The 19,640-nt window shown below is 36.2% G+C and overlaps 1 long non-coding RNA gene across 1 annotated transcript in view; it reads left to right on the top strand.

Annotated features, from left to right (window-relative positions):
- LOC138705814 (uncharacterized) overlaps nt 1–19,640 on the top strand; it is a 99,122-nt gene that overhangs the window by 38,860 nt on the left and 40,622 nt on the right. Inside the window, exon 4 of the long non-coding RNA XR_011333819.1 lies at nt 4,583–4,755. This is a non-coding gene — a long non-coding RNA (uncharacterized lncRNA). The remainder of the gene's footprint in view (nt 1–4,582; nt 4,756–19,640) is intronic.

Below are 19,640 nucleotides of genomic sequence, written 5' to 3' on the forward strand. Positions count from 1 at the left end.
TGCCTCAGGTACGCCGAGAAGAGTCTTGCGACCTCGGATACCACTCCACTGAAGATGTCTGCCGCAGTTGCAGACGAAACGTCTGGTATAAAACCAACTAATAGACCACGGCCTCTCAGCCCGGAAAATGAATCTAGTTCATATAAAAGTCAGATAACTTCTTTTATTTTTATATTTACCCTTCAATTCACTATCGTAAAGTAAATCAATAAGTTTCAATTACAAATAATAATCGAAAATCAAATTGAAAATTTTCCTGGTCCTTAAATCTAGAATCAAATTCCTGGCACAGATCGCATGATGTGTGAATATATTCTTTGAAATCCAAAGTCTTAAGAAACTAGTATGCCTATATCGTTGTTAATTTTGAAAAATGTGCTGTAACTTATCCTTTTAGTTAAGCTAACATTCCACAATTAGATGTGGTTTCATATTAAATGCCTTCACTCTGTCATATAACTGTACTATAATAATCTTGTTCTTACCTTGTCGAAAACAATTTAAAGCATTCAGATAATTCCATTAAGAAGGCGAATTCACAAATCCATTTTGTCATTTTCCACTTATGATACAGGCTTTTCTTTTTTCTCCATGAACAATGCCAAGTTGCCAAGGATATAAAGGAAGTCCAAAATAATTTCTACAACCTCTACATGAAAAATCAGAACCAGTAGTAGTATACTTTATGAGAACAATAAGTAAGAGCTCTCCTTAATCTGAAGGTTTTCAATAACGCCTCTTACAAAAATCACCAGTTGGGGATTATCACTTACATAAGTATTTTCATATACTGTCAAAGAATAACAAATGAAAGACTGACAAATAATTACTAGTTGCACCTGAACGTCCTCGGCTAGACCTCGGATGGGACGCATCATGGTGGAAGGAGACAAGCTGATAGATTCAAACTCCTACACTTGTGAGAAGTTCTTCAGTTGTAATTAAACATTCTTCAAATTTTCAATCTTTAGAAGGTTTGTAATATTTTACTATTACAAGTGAAATTTTATAACCGAGTCGCACAGCTGATTCACTAACATTGTGATCTTAAATAGCAGCTCATTTTCCTTCAATTGTTGAAGTAATGCTACACGCTCTTCATCTTCATATCTGCCATATTCGTTACTGTGAGTTGTATAATGTATCTGTAAGTTGTATTTCTTCAGTGTGGCCAACGTTTTGAAGTGTTTTCTACTCCTCACATCTTTTGTTTGAATGGATGGCAAGAACCACCTCTGCTCACTACAACGCAACATCACAAACTGGTCCTCTGCCCGGTACAGTAAGCACATGTCAGCCAAGCATTGCCCGCGCCTGTTCATACGCGAGTTGATGATCACTGCCCTAGGCACTTGACAATAAGTCAATCGCTGTCTTGTACCCCAATATTTTTGTATGATGTTATCTTGTTGTAGCAATGTTTTGCATCCCTTGATGTGTTCGATGTTCATTTCTTCAATTGCATCAAACAATACCGTACACGGGCTGATGTATGGGAAATTTCTATCCTGTGCAGGTGGCTTGTCAAATAATCATGACATGACTTGAATAATTTCAAGAGAAAAAGTGTTCCGGGGTCGGGTATCGATCCTGAGACCTCTGGTTGAACGTACCAGCGCTCTACCACTGAGCTACCCGGGAACTCCACCCGACACCGTCTTAGTGGTAGAGCGCTGGTACGTTCAACCAGAGGTCCCGGGATCGATACCCGGCCCCGGAACAATTTTTCCCTTGAAATTATTCAAATCTGCTTTACAGGGAGCTTCACCTGAAAGACTAGATTTGCATAATATATATATGTTACTGTGTACGTTAACAGAAAACCACAATTCCAAGTCACACAGAGATTGTGTGCACTCGTTGTGAGTCTCTGGCATTTCGTCAGCCCACGCGAGTTGTGTGGATATAAAGGGAAAAGTTGAGACAGTGTCGGGTGGAGTTCCCGGGTAGCTCAGTGGTAGAGCGCTGGTACGTTCAACCAGAGGTCCCAGGATCGATACCTGGCCCCGGAACAATTTTTCCCTTGAAATTATTCAAATCTGCTTTACAGGGAGCTTCACCTGAAAGACTAGATTTGCATGACATGACTTGTTATCAACCTGATTTATGTGGCCCATGAGGGATTATCTCGGGGTTAATCATTCAAAATTTCCAGGTTGTATCATTTGCTCCATCTGAATTTTATTGTTTTGGGCAGATCTGAATTTACTTCTGCTTAGTTGTTTTACAGAATAAAATGGAAGTCTGTTATTGGATTGTTGTAAAATTTCTGTTCCCTTTTTAGCCAAAAGTCTGCTGTTTCATTTTCCTTATGTAACCATGGGAAGGAATCAACTATTTTTTTCTGTAGTTTAGTTAGATAATGCATCTTTTTTATAATCACGTATTTTAGCTTTTTTTGTGGTCTGTTGCAAGGTTATAGTCTGTATGGCTGCCCTTCAATCTGATAATTAGAATTTATTTAATCTGTATAAGAGATTTTGCAAACATATATGTAAATAGCCAGAAATGCATATAGAGTGTTAGCTGGTAGGCCAGAGGGAAAAAGACCTTTGGTGAGGCCGAGACATGGATGGGGGATAACATTAAAATGGATTTGAGGGAGGTGGGATATGATGGTAGAGACTGGATTAATCTTGCTCGGATAGAGATCGATGGCGTTCTTATGTGAGGGTGGCAATGAACCTCCAGGTTCTCTAAAAGCCATTTGTAAGTAATATGTAAATAGCAGTAACTTAAAAATTTATTGTATAACTTATTCTCCTACAGAATAGTAAAATGAAAAGACAGGGCATATTCACCCAGTTCCTGCACCTCTTGAATATGATATGAGAGATCCATCTGTATAAATTTGTCAACACTCCGTACGTGTGTATCTTGTCTCAATTGTTTCTATAGCCATAGTCTTCAAACCTAGTTTATCTGTAGCCTACTTGTTTGTATTTTATAGACATTACTTCAATAGTTATTTAAAGCTGTAATGATATGTATTGAAAACTCAATTTACAGCATTTTTTGGTGTGTAAGAATTGCATTAATATTACTGCCAGGATACAAACGAACGTATTTTTCATAATTACTTGTTAATTGTTTCGGAACCCTACATAAGAAGTTGAATGTCTTAAGAGGTATGTGATGGAATAAAATGGTGAAGTGTTTGGCAGCGAAAATATTTATATTCTTCTTGTTTTGTTTTTTCCTCCCAATGTATAAAGACCATTATTTCGATATGTAGACAGTGTATATTTCATATGATATGCAAGTAAGTTACTTTCGTTCCTTCACAGTTTATGACATTGTCACACAGAATATATGATGTTTCTTTCAAATAATTCACAATTTAATGCACATTAATTTTTTATCTTCCATTGTTTTATATGAAACTTTTCATAGCCTATTTTGGGAAATCTATTGATTGAATTCCCAATATGCTCAGTCAGTTTAAGAGAGCAGTGTATTATGATAATAGATGTTTGAAAAAATTTTAGTTTTGTCCTTTAAAGAGAAAATTTGGTACAAACAAATGTAAATTTTTTTCCTAAATATGCAAGGAGAAAATAAAGAATACAAAAACAAAGAAAATACAAGACGATCAAGGTAAAGACAGATAGATGGACAGACGGATGGATGGGCAGGCAGGCAGGCAGGCAGGCAGGCAGGCAGGCAGATAGATTAATTTTTTCCATAATATTCTTACAGTTGCTTTATAGCATAGAATATAGCCTAACATATCCAATTCTTACGTTTAACGTATAAAAACGGAAATATTAAATATATACCGGTACACAATTAACATCGGTACCTTAATAACAATAACATATTATACAATGCAATATGTTTACCATTTAATAGTACTAAAATATTTACTCAGTACTGTGAAATGTCAAGAATTCATCTACAGAATAAAAAGTGTGAGATATTAAGTAATGCAGGGTTTTGGTTATGATTCTTAATGTCTTCAGGAAGACTATTGAACATTTTTATCGCCGTGTAATGCACTCCCTTTTGATAGCATGATAAATTTGATGATGGTGTATGAAAATCATTCTTTCTGCGAATATTTGTGCTATGTATGGCTGAATTAGTTAGAAAATTTTCTTTATCACATAAAAGGAAATTTATTAAAGAGTATATGTACTGATTTGTTAAGGTCAGAATCTCTCATTAAAAAAAAAAAATGATCTACACAATTCTCTAGCCTTTCCAACTATTATTCTAATTGCTAAGGAGACAAGGAGAACAAGTGTGGGTTATTATTACTACTTATTTATTTATTCTGGTAAGGTTAAGGCCATCAGGACTTCTCTTCCACTCCACCAGGACAGTGACAGTTAATTCCAGAGTTAGTCCACTGTTGTGGCTGAGGGGTTAGCGAGTCTAACTCTAAACCCAGTGGGCACAGGTTCGATTCCTGGTCAGGACGAGTTGCCTGGGTGAGGTTTTTCCGTGGTTTTTCCCTCACTCCTATGGTTGAATATCAGGTAACTTTATCAGGCAATTGGAACCCCACTCAACTTCGCCACTTCCTTTCCTCCCCTATCATCCTTTCGTTCATCATCCCGTTACTTCTTCTGGTTTTCAGATCGCTCTACAGTGGCCCTCCGAAGCTCCTGGCTCTCTCAACCGGCCTCTGTGGATTGTATTCAAGTGATGATGGATAGCTTCTGCAACGGAACCCGGGGCAAACCTTCTCTGTCGAGGACTTCCGCCTCGGACCGTTAAGGAAGCCTTGGAGGGGTTGCTGGAGCGGGAGTGGTACATGGACTTTGTTGGCTGTAGTGACCGGTCGTTAAGGGGGTCAAGAGGTTAGGTCAGTGCGCGTAGGGAACCGATCGGTGGGCACGCAACTCATCCCATATATGGGGTGTACAATAGACCTCAGGTCGTAGTGCGTGGGATGTTCGCTCCCTCCCTCCTAACAAGAAAAAAAATTCCAGAGTTATCACTCATAGGAACCTCCTGAGGAGAAAGACGTAGTTCTACGTGGACAGTGGATAAAAAAGAGAACAAGAGGGCATACACTCATTCATTCATAGGATTCTGCCGGGAGCCTTCGCTATAAGTTCTTTATCAGGCCTGGATAGCAGAATCGTGACGTCATACAAACGGGGCATGCTCTGCATATTTAATAATAGCGGTGCTCGGCGTTATTTACTCTAGTTAATAGTAAATTATATTAACAAGACAGTAATCAGCATAATTATTATTTTATCTACTACTACTACTACTACTACTACTACTACTACTACTACTACTACTACCACCACCACTAGTAATATTGCTACGTACTCCGTTTGTTAAACGAGTGTTGATTGACTTCTTTTCCTATTGCGGATATATGCATGTTCAGGAGTCTTACATGTCGTACCAACATAACTTACGAGACATTACAAACATTTCACGCTAGTTTGCAATGTTCTAGCGGCTTAGAAATTCGGCCATTTTCATACCTCAGGGAGGTGTGTAGGGGTAAGAAAATGGAGTATTATGACAGGCTAGGTTAGTTTAGGCTTCTATTATGTCTTACATACTTATCGGTGACAGGTTAGGTTACGGTAGTTTAGGGTTTTATTATGCCTTGTATAGGTAAATCTGTGTTAGGTTAGTTTAGAATTTTAGTGACAGGTTAGGTTAGGTTAGTTTGGAATTTTAGTGTTAGGTTAGGTTAGGATAGTTTAGGCTTTTGTTATGCTTTGTATAGGCGAATCTGTGATAAGTTAGGTTAGGTTAGTTTAGGCTTTTATTATGCTTTCCATATACGAAACTGTAACAGGTTAGATTAGGACAGTTTAGGCTTTTGTTATGCTTTGTATAGGCGAATCTGTGACAAGTTAGGTTAGGTGAGATTAGCTTAGGATTTTGGTGACAGGTTAGGTTAGGTTAGTTTAGGCTTATTATCGTCAAGATGAAGGTGAAAGAGATTGAGTGTGGCGCTCTTGAACAGGTAGTGATTTTTTGTTTTCTATGTTGGCAGTTCAAGTCAGTCGATGTCTATTCCAAATTCGGCGGAAGTCACTCAACGCTCGTTTCTTACTACTGTTAGTACAGAAAAACGACAGTTAAGAAAGCAGAAAACTGACAGGAATGCGCAGTTCTCTAAAGAATTAGAAGCAGTAAAGTTATTCATCAGATGTCATTTAAATACACACTGTTACCGGTACCTGTTTTTTTTTATGAAAGTCTGCAATTTTCTTCTTGTTCCTGAAGCACTGGCAATACTATCTTGTTTCATTTTAGAATATCATCCAATATAGTTGTGGCTCTAGAAACTAGCATACTTGTGGAATGTCCGCAATCACACACTGTAAGTCATCACTTTTATCAACACTTTCACATTTTTCACGTATTAATGTTTGTAAGAGACGCCTTTAAGAGACGTGATTTTGTTGCACCGACGAAGACAGAGTCGAAGAAAATTTAAGAAGTTGGTATCTCTGAGTCTATGGCGCCAATAAAACAGCTGAACTCTATTTGAGAAAATAACTCATGCAGTAGGGGGTTAATTAAGTCACTCTCATATTTGTCCGAAATTAAACACTTTATATGCAAGTACAGTCACATTTGTTACGAATTGTGTGCGTCACAAGAGTCCTCCTCTATCTATTATTCTTAAATATTATTCAATTCTACTATATAACCGGAATATTCTAATGTCTGATCACTGTATAAAACATGTCGACATCCTACACACTTTACTGCTACACTTACACACTTGGCAACATAACCTGCAATGTAGTAGGCCTATATCAGCGCCATCATATTATTTTCCTCTACCTCAACATCCTCACAATCAAAAATAACATCTTCACAACCACATTCCACAGCAGCATCTAAATCTCCCCTGTAGTTACCATCATCTCCACTTCATAACATAATTTCTCTAGCATGTTCAAGTTGATTCTATTATCTGAAATGAGAGTGATAACTTGAAATCCGCACTGATTCAGGATATTTAGAATTGATACTGCGAACTCGTAAAGTTTTCCTGAAGTCAAATTCTTTACGGGAAAAAGACTTTATGATGTATCTTTATTGTTTGCAGAGTGACGTAATCATAAATTCTTGCATTGTGGTAGCAGGTTCAATTTATCTGCGAAATCCTGTATTTTGCCACCCTTGTAAGAAATTGCAGGTTTAACATAAATTTCATCCAATAATAAGTTAACAACTTTCTCATTATCTTCTAATGTCAAATCTTTTTCAGAAAGATATTTTAATCAATAGGAATTTGAGCTTTCTGGACTCAAGGAGTGGGATAGCTGTCTTAGATAGTTAGGATGAGGAATGGTGAGCACATTGGAACTCCATAATTGTCTATAGCAGCCGTGGCGAAAATGTGATCATGCGCCGAGCCACTGTGTAACCTGCAACGTGCATAGCACCTATGGAGGGAGGCGGACACCCGAAGGGGAAGTGAAGCAACTGTTTGACTTATTAACGGATTTTCATTTTCCTTACGTCAAGCACTTAAATATAATTTTATACAGTAGAAGGCTACAACTAATGTTTAGCACGTGTAACGAAGAAAGAAATGAACAAGGAAACATAGGACACATTATCACAACCTAAAATTAACTGTCTTCAGAATGTCTCTGCGATAGAGTTTCAGAATCAGGAATTGAGTCACTTACTGCCAGTCGTAGTTGATCACGAAGGTATTTGTTTGTCAGTCGTGATCTAAATATGGTTTTTACTATTTTCATTGTTGAAAATAATTTTTCACTAGTGTAAGTTGTAGCGAACATGGCTTGAAAAGAGCAAGCGAAAGAAAGAAACTTCGGATATTTATTTTTTGGCAAAGATTTGAAAAGTTCAACATTTGCCAAGTTCTTACATCTAGCTTTCATTTAACATCACATTGTAAATCTCTGAGTTTAAAATGAAAATCTAATCGCATTATTCGTAAATCTGCTGAAAAAGGATCAGTGTGCAGATATAATAATAATAATAATAATAATAATAATAATAATAATAATAATAATAATAATAATAATAATAATAATATAACTTAACCTTTTAATGTTTCATCAGTAACATGTAGTGTAATGCCGTTTTATGTTATACAACCGTTTTCCTCGTAATACTTGTGAACAATTCATATATTTAATATTCTCATGATATTGGCAGAAAAAAAATGCGTCCTCCCATCCTACTTGAAACTTTCGTTTTTGTAGAGGTACATGGTTTCGAGAGAGACATTGCGATGATACGCCACTCGCAGGTCAGAGACAAATACAAATGGAACGGAGTTTGACTCCAGTGAGTGAGAGGGTGGGGGTTGTGAGGGGTAGGAAGCAAGAGAAATACACAGCTATCATTGCGAGCCACAATGTGCTCGTGAGTCACATTTTCGCCATGGTTGGTCTATAGGATGGCGGATTTGAAAAATAATTCAGGGATGCTCATACTAAAATATCAATTGAGTATTTCGGCGCTTTTGTTGTTAACAGTGATACTTGCTCCCATAGGCGGAGAGAGAACCGTTTTCTTGGAGGGGGAGGGGGGCAAAGCAAAACCATAGAATCCCCATATAACAGGGTTATGGGGGACATCATTTATCTTCGGGGGCATGTATCTTACAGAGTTACATCCAAATCCACAATGTTTCGGACCGAGTTGTATAGGGCTTGAACTGTAGGTCTACTACAAATTATAATAGGGAAAACTTCAAACAAACTCCCTCTTTTTGTTTGTCGTACAGAAATACATGCATACATCAATAAAATTACGTAACAATGTTAACAAAGTTTTTTTATATGAAGCTTACTTTCCTGAAGATATCATAACAAATGTAAACTCTATTTTATTTAATCTCGTCTTTAAGTTTACACATTATACCGGAATCACTTTTCTTTTTTCTGCGATGTTGTGCAGTATGTTATTCATATTTCTCCAAGTGGCGGCCTGAATACCTGAAGACTTCTAACACATGAGTACAGGCTGTTACAAAGGAAACATTACAGTGCTTTCATTCCTCAAATGAATGGGAATATTGCGAAACCCCACATGTCCCCTTTTTTACGAAATTGAGTTACATGCCATTTTGTATTCTACACGCCAGGACGCATCATTCTGAAGAGAGGCACTACCAGTGGCGACTCGTGATATTTTTTGTTTGTAGGATATGAGATTGACGACTGATGACCAAGACAGAAACTAATAATAATAATAATAATAATAATAATAATAATAATAATAATAATAATAATAAAAATAAAAATAGAGTATGAGCAACTAATTTCTTGCTACAGTTAAATTCTTCTGAATGATCAAATACAACTTCAGATATTCTTTCAGCAGTCCTGTCGTCTGAAAATCCTGTTAATTCTTGTGTTTTTTAGCCTATAGCTTATTTTATTTATTTTTATGTAATTTTGGTTTTGATTCATTTTATTTTTATATCATTTTAAATTATTATTTCGTTTATTGCGTTCTTTTAAAATGATCAATGAACTACATTTAAAGAGGCTACAAGGGTACTTGAAATTCGTATTGTAGTCTCTGACAGGGTTTCCTCACCACCACCCAGAAAGAAGGGTCGTAGTATTAGGATATACGGTCATATCCTCAAATGCGGTAGTCGACCTGGTTGGCAAGTTGGTATAGTGCTGGCCTTCTATGCCCAAGGTTGCGGGTTCGATCCCGGGCCAGGTCGATGGCATTTAAGTGTGCTTAAATGTGACAGGCTCATGTCAGTAGATTTACTGGCATGTAAAAGAACTCCTGCGGGACAAAATTCCGGCACATCCGGCGACGCTGATATAACCTCTGCAGTTGCGAGCGTCGTTAAATAAAACATAACTTTTTTTTTCAAATGCGGTTAAAGGCAAGCCATACCCCACCCTCCGCACTCACCCCTGTCCGTAACTTCACTGCTAGAAAAAACCGTTTGCTGCAAGATACTTGGATGGTTCCTCGGAAAGTTTTCCTAAGGTCTGAGATGTGCATGGCGACAACTCACGACAGAAAGTGAAAGTTTGAAGAAAATTATTACATCGGGAAGCATTAAAAATAAAATCTGTAATTAAAATGTTTTCTATCCTCAGAGGCACGAAATTAAACTGTAGGATCATCCTCATATCCTTTAAGGAGGAATCGCCACTGGACACATCTTCCATCATATCCTTTGCCAGAATTCAGCTCAACTTATCTATACTAATAATAAATCTGTAAGCGAAATTTTTCCGGTAATTTTCGATTTTCCAAAAATAATTGGTATTAACATGTGTAATTAATCATCCTGAAACCGAAAATCGCTTTTTTGATATTTTTGTTTGTATGTTTGTCTGTCTGTCTGTCAATCTGTCTGTTTGTTACCTTTTCACGCGATAATGGCTGAACGGATTTCGATGAAAATTGGAGCATAAATTAAGTTCGTTGTAACTTAGATTTTATGCTATATGGCATTCAAAATACTGTATTTAAAAGGGGGGTTATAAATGGGCCTGAATTAAATAAACCGAAATATCTCGCTTATTATTGATTTTTGTGATAAATGTGACATAACAAAAGTTTCTTTAAACATTATTTCCGATAAGTTTTATTCCAGGCAAAATTTTGATAGGACTGACATTTAAGGATATACAAGAGTTTTAAAATAACAATACAACACATTTTCAACACCGCCTCAGATTATAGTGTCGTTGTTCCGTAATTCCTATATGCTAAATATAAACTTTTTCAGTAGGAAGAAAAAACAGATTTATTCATTCTATGGCAGTGGTACATAGGAGATCGTGAATTCTTACATTTTCCAAAGAAAGAAATATAATTACATATAGCCTATAGGAGATTGTATTATTTGCTGTATAACTATTTAAGTTATTTAATAGAGCAAAAATCTGAAAACCGATATGTCACAAAGGAGTTATTGCAGGAACGACATCAATGGCTATAATGAAATTAAAACAAATGACTCCGTCCATTTAAGGCGGCCTTGACGTTTATCAGTATTAATATACAGAGAATATTAAATTTGTCTGTTTGTATGAAGTAATCTCAGAAGCTAATTTGGATAATTCCTTCACTATCTGAAATTTGTGGTTTCTCTAGATGGATGTAGTACTACATATAAGGAATGAGGTAAGATGAAAATAGATCTTTACGCACAGAGAAATAATCTTCATACACAATCCACTCTATTAATTTGGAGTGATTTATTAAAGATGCATTCAAGACTAATTTTAAAAAAATGTTAAACGGATTATCGTTGCATCAAAAACGGATGTTTTCTGAACCAAATGATCATATTTTAATTATTTGCAAATAAGAAATATGTTAAAGGAATTATCATTGGACCAAAATGTTCGCATTTGAATTACTTAAATACAATTTTAATTATGCAATTACTTTATATATATTTCTAACAAGTGCAGCGGAGCGCATGGGTATGGCTAGTTTCCAGTATGAAGAGAAACCACATATGTTCAGGACTTGTGAGGTTTCTAAATATTTTATATTCTTAGATTGGCAGCACATGCATAAGATTTACGATCAATTAATTAAAAATAATTATTATAGTTTGGTAACATTGTATATTAAATACAATTTTCCCCAGCACAGGGGAGGTTTGAAACAATCACACATTACTTCCCCATAAGAGGCCATTCCTTCCTCCCCTCCGACCGTGATTTTGGCGTCATGGAATGGAAACTGAAAAAGACAATCTAGTTCAAAAAATTACGTTAAGTTACAGTTCCAGAAAGAACTGAAATATTGATTTTAAAGAATGGTGGCCTCGCCATTATTGCAAGAATAAATTGTCTCTGGAAACTCAAGTGAGAGGAACCCCACGTTCTCAGTAAGAACCATTTTCAACTGAATTCCATCAGTTTCATTACTCCAGTGAAAATCCCGGAGTTGTAAAAGCAAAAGTACACATAGATGGAAGAATAATGGAATATACTTTTGTATTACCCACATTAAGACTTGTCCAGCACTTTCATCTGTCAGCTTTGTGGATAGGTACTGGCAGGCCAGAGAAAGAATGCAGCAGTGTTGACATCCTCTCCTTCATAGTTTCGCTTGCACATTGTTCAATTTATTTCGTTTTCTCTCCTTTTAGTTTTTATCGCCATTGTACGGCCAATGACTCTACATTGCCACTACATTGAATAAAAAAAAAACTTTTGTATTATCAGAACATTCATTGATTCCTCATACCATATAAAGGAAGTTTGCCAATTAAAAAAAAAAAAAAAGACGGATCATCTGAAAAAGTGCCACAGATTCATTCCAGAAAACGAAGGGGTGCAGGAAGTGTACATTATGATTACACATGAAAATGATTGAGTAATAATATGATATTGATGATTTGTGAAGGATTTGCAATATGTACCCTTTGTTCTGAGGAATGCGCGCTTCCTCCTCATGGGGGAAGAAATTTTCTCATGAAATTTCGGCTAGTGTAGGCCTATGGGACCGATGTGCACCCAGCATCGTGATGTACTTGGGGAGCTGCGATAGGTAACGAAAATACGGTTTCGCAAACCAGCTATAACGGCTGGGGGAATCATCATGCTAACCACACGATACCAGTCCACACCTGTGGGGTAACAGCGTGTGTGGCCGCGAAACCAGGTGGCCCGGGTTCGATTCCCGGTCGGGACAAGTTACCTGGTTGAGGTTTTTTCCGGGGATTTCCCTCAACCCAATATGAGCAAATGCTGGGTAACATTCGGTGCTGGACTCCGGACTCATTTCACTGGCATTATCACCTTTATCTCATTCAGACGCTAAATAACCTAAGATGATGATAAAGCGTCGTAAAATAACCTACTTAAAAATACCACTCGATACCTCCATTCTGGTTGGATGATCGTTCACCTCTGCTTCAGCATGTGGACGTGAGTCCAGAACTGGCTGGTCGGTCTTGGTCCTTAATGTGCTGTAGCGCCACAGACTTACTTTTTTTATTATTATTTTAGTAGGTTATTTAGCGTCTGAATGAGATGAACGTGATAATGCCGGTGAAATGAGTTCGGGGTCCAGCACCGAAAGTTACCCAGCATTTGCTCATATTAGGTTGAGGGAAAATCCCGGAAAAAACCTCAACCAAGTAACTTGCCCCGACCGGAAATCGAACCCGTGCAACCTAGTTTCGCGGCCAGACGCGCTAGCCTTTACTCCACAGGTGTGGACGGTTTACTTTTTACTTTTACCCTTTGTTCTGAATAAAAATCTAATTTTAGTGTTCTATTCCACGTTTACTCTGAGTGTACATAAAAATAAATGAATATTCTGTTATATTGATGATCTATGAATGTTTCGAAATAAGTAACAATTTTTCCTGAATAAGAATATCATTTTAACATTCTATTCCGATGCTTAAAGTTTGTCTAGTCATGAGAATGAATGAATATTTTATTATATTGATGATCTGTGAAGGATTTGCAATCGCAAATAACAATTTATTCTGAATAAAAAAATTTTTTTTGTTCTGTTTTGAAGTTTACAGTAATAGTACACAAATGAAAATGATATATTGATGATCTGTGATAATTTTGCAAAGTAACGATTTGTTGTGAGTAAAGATGTAATATTTTATTGTATTCTGCTAATTAATGTATGTTCAAAATATTGAGAAACAACACATATCCAATGGATTTATATATTTTTTCTCGGAAAAGAGATGTAGCATAGGGATGAAATCTACTCTAATCTTTAACTTACTGTACTTCACCACATATTTTTTTTACGGGGTCAAAGTAGTAGGTAAAAGTACTATGTGGTTTTTGTCGTTCCTGAAAATTTTACTTTTATGGACGTGTGTGGTTTCTCAATATTCCCATTCAAATGATGTATAGAAATTATTATACATTCAGAAATTTAAAATAAAATATATTATAGTCCAGATATATGATCTGAAGACATTAATTAGTCAATTAAGCACAGAAACTTAATCATAAACGAAAGCAAAAAAACATCTTTTGAATTCATTATTTTCTAACTTTAATATACAGAGTGATTCAAAACCTCAGCGACAAACTCTGAGGGGTGATAGATCTCTTTTTGTTAAATAACCTATGTCTTTTCAAAGTTACCGTTGAAAATGTTTTTGCGCGGGCGTACGTCAATGTATGAGAATGTGTGCACCCTTGTTTGTTGAGATGTTTGTAAGAGAAGAGAAGTGTTATTGTTGTTTGTTTACGTTTAATGTTCAATGCCTTTTCATTTCAGCTCAGTGTAATCATCAATTTAGAATGGATGTCTATGTGGTCTTCCACCAATGCGCTGGAGATGAAGAGACCCATTGTCTCGAAGGCGCTGATAAAGTAGAGCAAACATTGTGTGGTGAGGGTGATTTCTGTTTTGAAACTGTTGTTGGTACATGTGGAGAGCTCTTCTTCCGTTTCTGCGAGCCTCCCCATAACACATTACCATGTCGGCTAACTCGGGAAAAGTGTAGACATTCCATTCTCAATTGATGATTAGACTGAACTGAAAGGAAAAGGTATTGAATATTAAACGTAAACAAACAACAATAGCCCTTTTCGTCTCTTACATACATCTCAACAAACAAACAGGGATGCACACATTCGCCTACACTGACATACGCCCGCGAAAAAACATTTTCAACGGTAACTTCGAAACGACGCGTCAAAAAACATAGTTTTTTTAACAAAAAGAGTTCCTTATTGTTAGATCTATCACCCCTCATAGTTTGTCGCAGAGGTTTTGAATCATCCTGTATAACGGAAAAGGAGTTGACACAATTTTTGGGGTGTAGTGTTCCCCATTCCCCCCCATAACTCCGCCTATGCTTGCTCCTTCAAAAACTTAACCTTACTGTATAGTCCAGGACTTTCGTCAATTTCATCGCAGTAGTTGCGCTACAAATTTGAAGCTAGTTCAATTTTCTCGTTTGGTTATAAATTCCAAATTTTGTAAGACTTCAAATGACTCAAAAGAGTGTCGAATTTAGACCACTTACCATATCTTTGCCAAGCACTCATTTAAATTTAGAACTAGCAATGGAAATGTCGTTGTTTGAAATATTACTTCTAAGTTCGTTAATTACTTTTAAATTCGCGATAATTTTTGGCACAACAGAAGTACCGGCAATTTTAAAAAATACAACGTTCAATATTTTTTTTATTGCGTTATTTTACGACGCTGTATCAACATCTAGGTTATTTAGCGTCTGAATGATATGAAGGTGATAATGCCAGTGAAATGAGTCTGGGGTCCAGCACCGAAAGTTACCCAGCATTTGCTCGTATTGGGTTGAGGGAAAACCCCGGAAAAAACCTCAACCAGGTAACTTGCCCCTACCGGGATTCGAACCCGGGCCACCTGGTTTCGCAGCCAGACGCGCTGACCGTTACTCCACAGGTGTGGACTCGTTCAATATCATTTACTATTACTTTGAACCCATCAATTTTCATATTTTCGATCCTGCTTTTGTACTGGTTAAAATCTGAAATCACGTCATTTGCCAACCACTTGCTAAACGCATCTTCATCTCTCGCCTCTGCTTCTTTTCGTCTTTCTTCTGGTTCTTCATGGTTTTGTTTACATTCAGAGAACAAATATGATGGCTGATTTGGAAGTTTTGAAGGGACTGCATCATCTGTGAGTTTAGGTATTTTTCTGGGCATTACAAGAACACTACCGTCACTTCGAACTGCTCTTCCAGATTTTAATCAGTTCAAAAGTAGGATCGAAAATAAAAGTGTCTCTGGTAATTGACTTGGATACCACGAAACCTGCGACATGAGTAGCACAAAGGAAACTGGACTCTGTTCACTATGTGAAGATGGTTGTGCACCACTCAATGACAGTGAAAAGGTGTGTGAACTAGATCCATATAATGGAAGGACTATTATGAAATTGAAATGTGTGGAATACTGCTAAAACGTGTTAGAAATGCTCTATGCCAACTAGCAAAATCAAACAATCTAGGTTGTAGAGGGGGGGCTAACGCACAAACTTATCGACAACCTCCAGAACTACTTTGGCATTGCTTTGAGGGCCAATACTGGCAATGTAGAAGATAATTGTAGAGCAATCTGGGTTTCCTTGTTCCATATCGCAGCAGATGATGATCAGCCTCTCCATGCTAAGCGTCCATTGGGTGAAGGGAGTTGGTGTCCTTACCAAGTAGTGAAAGTCAAAGGAGAAACATACAAACACAAAGGACCTGGCATGAAAATAGATATCGTAAGAGCGATTAAATCTGTATATGAGAGGTTGATCGACCTAAAGTTGTTGGCAAGGTGCTTACATAGAAAAACCCAAAATGTGAACGAGGCGTTCAATGGAACAATATGGAACAGGTGTCCCAAGGAAGTTTATACAGCTCAGGAAACTGTAAATGTGTGTGTCAGTAATGTTGTGTGTCATATTATTTTTGGATCCAGAAGTAGAAATTGAAATTCTAAGGAGGATGGATGTAAACCCTGAAACAAGCACCATCGCAGGAGTTGCTGCATCAATGGAAAATGAGGACAAAAGCCGCATCAATGGAAAATGAGGACAAAGTCGCATCAATGGAAAAAGGGGACAAAAGTGCCAGAAAACATCAACATCTGAAGTTAAAACAAGGAGGAGGTATCTGAGAGACAGAAAGAAGCTGAAACTGGACCAACATGAAGCTGCTGAAGGGGTGACATATGAAGCTGGAGGCTTCTATGCTCTGAAAGTTTGTGGCTCATTTCCTGTAAGTAGTAATTTTAGAACATTTAATTTTTTGAGACATGATATCTCAGCCAAATATGATGATTAAGGAGCGGATTCCTATGTAATTAAATATTATTTTTGCGTGTGATAAAACACAATTAACAAAGTTAAACATTCCGAACATGAAGTTTCAAGCTTAAAACCCTAATTTTATTTCACATAAAAACACATATTTTTACAAAAAATTATGTAAATACATATTTTCAGGAAATCTATTATAAACACATAAATCTTGGAGTTTTTTTACTTAAATAATTTTTTACAAGAATTTTTAAACATTTTAAAACTAAATCAATTATGTAATTCAGAAGGACGTTATCTTTTTAAGAATTCTTGGTTGCTTTGTGTTTCTAACTGCTGTGTGGTGTATCCGTGATCCATTTTTGTAATAGTCCTAGTTTCGCCTCAAGTTCTGAGAACTGCTAGGCAGCATATCAGTGTTATTATTAGAGAATAAATTAACGTAGATAAGGAGGAGAGATCTTGCAACACATAATTAGGAATGTTTATTTTTGCTGAAAATGATTTCATTCAACGGTTTGCTTGTGAAACACAACAGATAAGAGCTCGGGTATGAATATTATTATTTTTTTAAATTTAGACCGGCCAGAGGCCGTTTACCAAAGTTATCTCTTTTGTTTTCTGTTTTCGTTTTTCATTTGTTTTCCTTTGTTTTACTTATATTAATACAAACACAACACCCATGCCCGAGACAGGACTCGAACCCACAGCCCTTCGGAGCAAGCGGTAGAAACAGTCCGTGCCTCTAGTGCTTGTGCCACCCAGGCCGGCTAATTTAGACAAATCTCTCGCCTCTTGCTCGGCAATACGTCTTGTTGTGATTCCCTGTTATCGGCTTCGTCTATCGATATCCTTCAAGATATACTGAAAGATGGTTGTTTAGAAAACGATTTGGCTTTCCTATTAGCAAATCTAAGCTTTTTGTGTGACACCACAAAAAAAAAACTCGAAACATCCAAAAACCTGTTGTCTGAAACAGGGAGGTGCGTGCCGTGAAAATTAAACTAGACTCGCTACCAGGTTCAGAAGTACAAGTACTAAGGGACAAATTCCAGAATGTGTTTGGGAAAAACAGTAGATATAAAAAAAAATGTGTAAAGTTGCTCAAGTATTGGAGGGTGTGCCTATAGATGAAGCTGACGGTGTATGTGTTTGTGACATTCCTCTCTTTAAATATGCACGTCTGATGTCCTGTGATGTGGAAAGATCGTTTTCACAGTATAAGTCGTTGTTCAGAGATAATCGGCAAGCATTTGTGATGGAGAATTTGGAGATGACCTCTGTTGTTCACTGCAATTCTCGGCCAACTACTAGCACTCAAGTGTGGTTGGTGAGTATCTAGTAACATTTTTTTATCCCAAGCTAAGTAAGGTATTTTTGTCATATTAAAAAAAATATTTTTTAATTTTTAGCAAATATTTTCGTACTTTTTAGCACATAAAAATAAATATATTTAAATTTTTTAGCACATAAAAATTCGCTCCCTAATGATGATACCAAGAAGATATTGGTATCATTTTGAAGCTTCCTTAGTGCCTGACAATGAATAAAATTACAATAATATAGTTAATATCTTTGAATTTTTTTACATAATTATGGAACATAAAACACTGTCATATGTTACATATATGGTAATATTTAATTAATGTAAATGAAAATAAAAAATAGCTCTATGTCAGGCATTAAACAATAGTTTTAGCTATAAAATAGTGAAAAAAACTGTGGCTCTATCTTGAAAACTGCATGAGATATGTTTCAGTTTTAAGTCAAATTTTAAAACAAAATAATTTTTAGAAACAATTTCAAGGGATCTGTTCAGTTCATTCTCTTTCCGGTACTATACTCAATTGTTTACAAATTTTATAGGGCAATATTATGCAAAACAAAATTGTTTATATGTAAAGGTGCACATATACCTAAAGGCAATTTATTCATTTTGTTTGTCTGTAGTTGAGTTGAGATTTCTGAAAAGTCTAACCAGTTTAATTAAAAATAGAATCAAGAAGGTGCTTTCAGATGGTACAACATAAAGACATAAAAATTACATTATTTTGTTTTGTTATAAAATAAAATTAATTGCTCTATTGAAGGACAACGTTTTATAGCTTCTTCTTCTTCTTCTTCTTCTTCTTCTTCTTCTTCTTCTTCCCTTCAAGTATTAGGCCAAATGGCCTGTTACGATCTCACGTTTTATAGCTAAAAGAAAAAAATAATGACATTTCATCAACATACTCTAGGATTCCAGAATCACAATATTTTCGTTGAAATTTTTTAATTTTCCGAAAACGTAAGCTTCGAAAATAATTGCAATGCAATGTTCATTACAGTGGTCAACAGTCATTTTGCGCCAGACATAAAACTAACAAATTGTTACTAATTTCGACCTCCTGAATTAAAAAAAATAACAAGAAAAATGTTCCATCAGTTTGGGTTTTCGAGGTTAACAATATAATTTTCTATGTATTTTATTTTAAAAATCACCGTATTTCTTGTGAAACTATTTGTGATGACCTATTATGTGGAAAACAATGTGTTAGAAACACTTGTAGAAATGTAAATTATTTTATTGCCCTTTCACGAATCTATTTGGAGGAGGTGAAACTGGTTCGCGATATGAATTCGCTTGAGTTTACATGATTTTACTTCAGATGTGTATTTATATCACTGCGAGCTTTGATGACATTACTGTAGTTTATATTTTTCAATATACTACTCTGTAAAAACCATTTATAGAAGCAGAAATTGTTTTAATGCCCTTTTCGTTTCCATTTGGAGGGGGAGATTCAGGTTCGCCACATGAAATCACTTCAGATTACCAGGAGATTTCCTTGATGTTAGTATTCTGTATAAGACGTGTATTGCTTTAAAAAGTGCTTTAATGATAACATTCAAAGTACGAATGTTTAAATGTGCGGATTTGAAGGTTGTAGCATTGTTTC

The sequence above is a fragment of the Periplaneta americana genome, chromosome 9, assembly GCF_040183065.1.
Source record: "Periplaneta americana isolate PAMFEO1 chromosome 9, P.americana_PAMFEO1_priV1, whole genome shotgun sequence".
NCBI classification, from domain to species: domain Eukaryota; kingdom Metazoa; phylum Arthropoda; class Insecta; order Blattodea; family Blattidae; genus Periplaneta; species Periplaneta americana.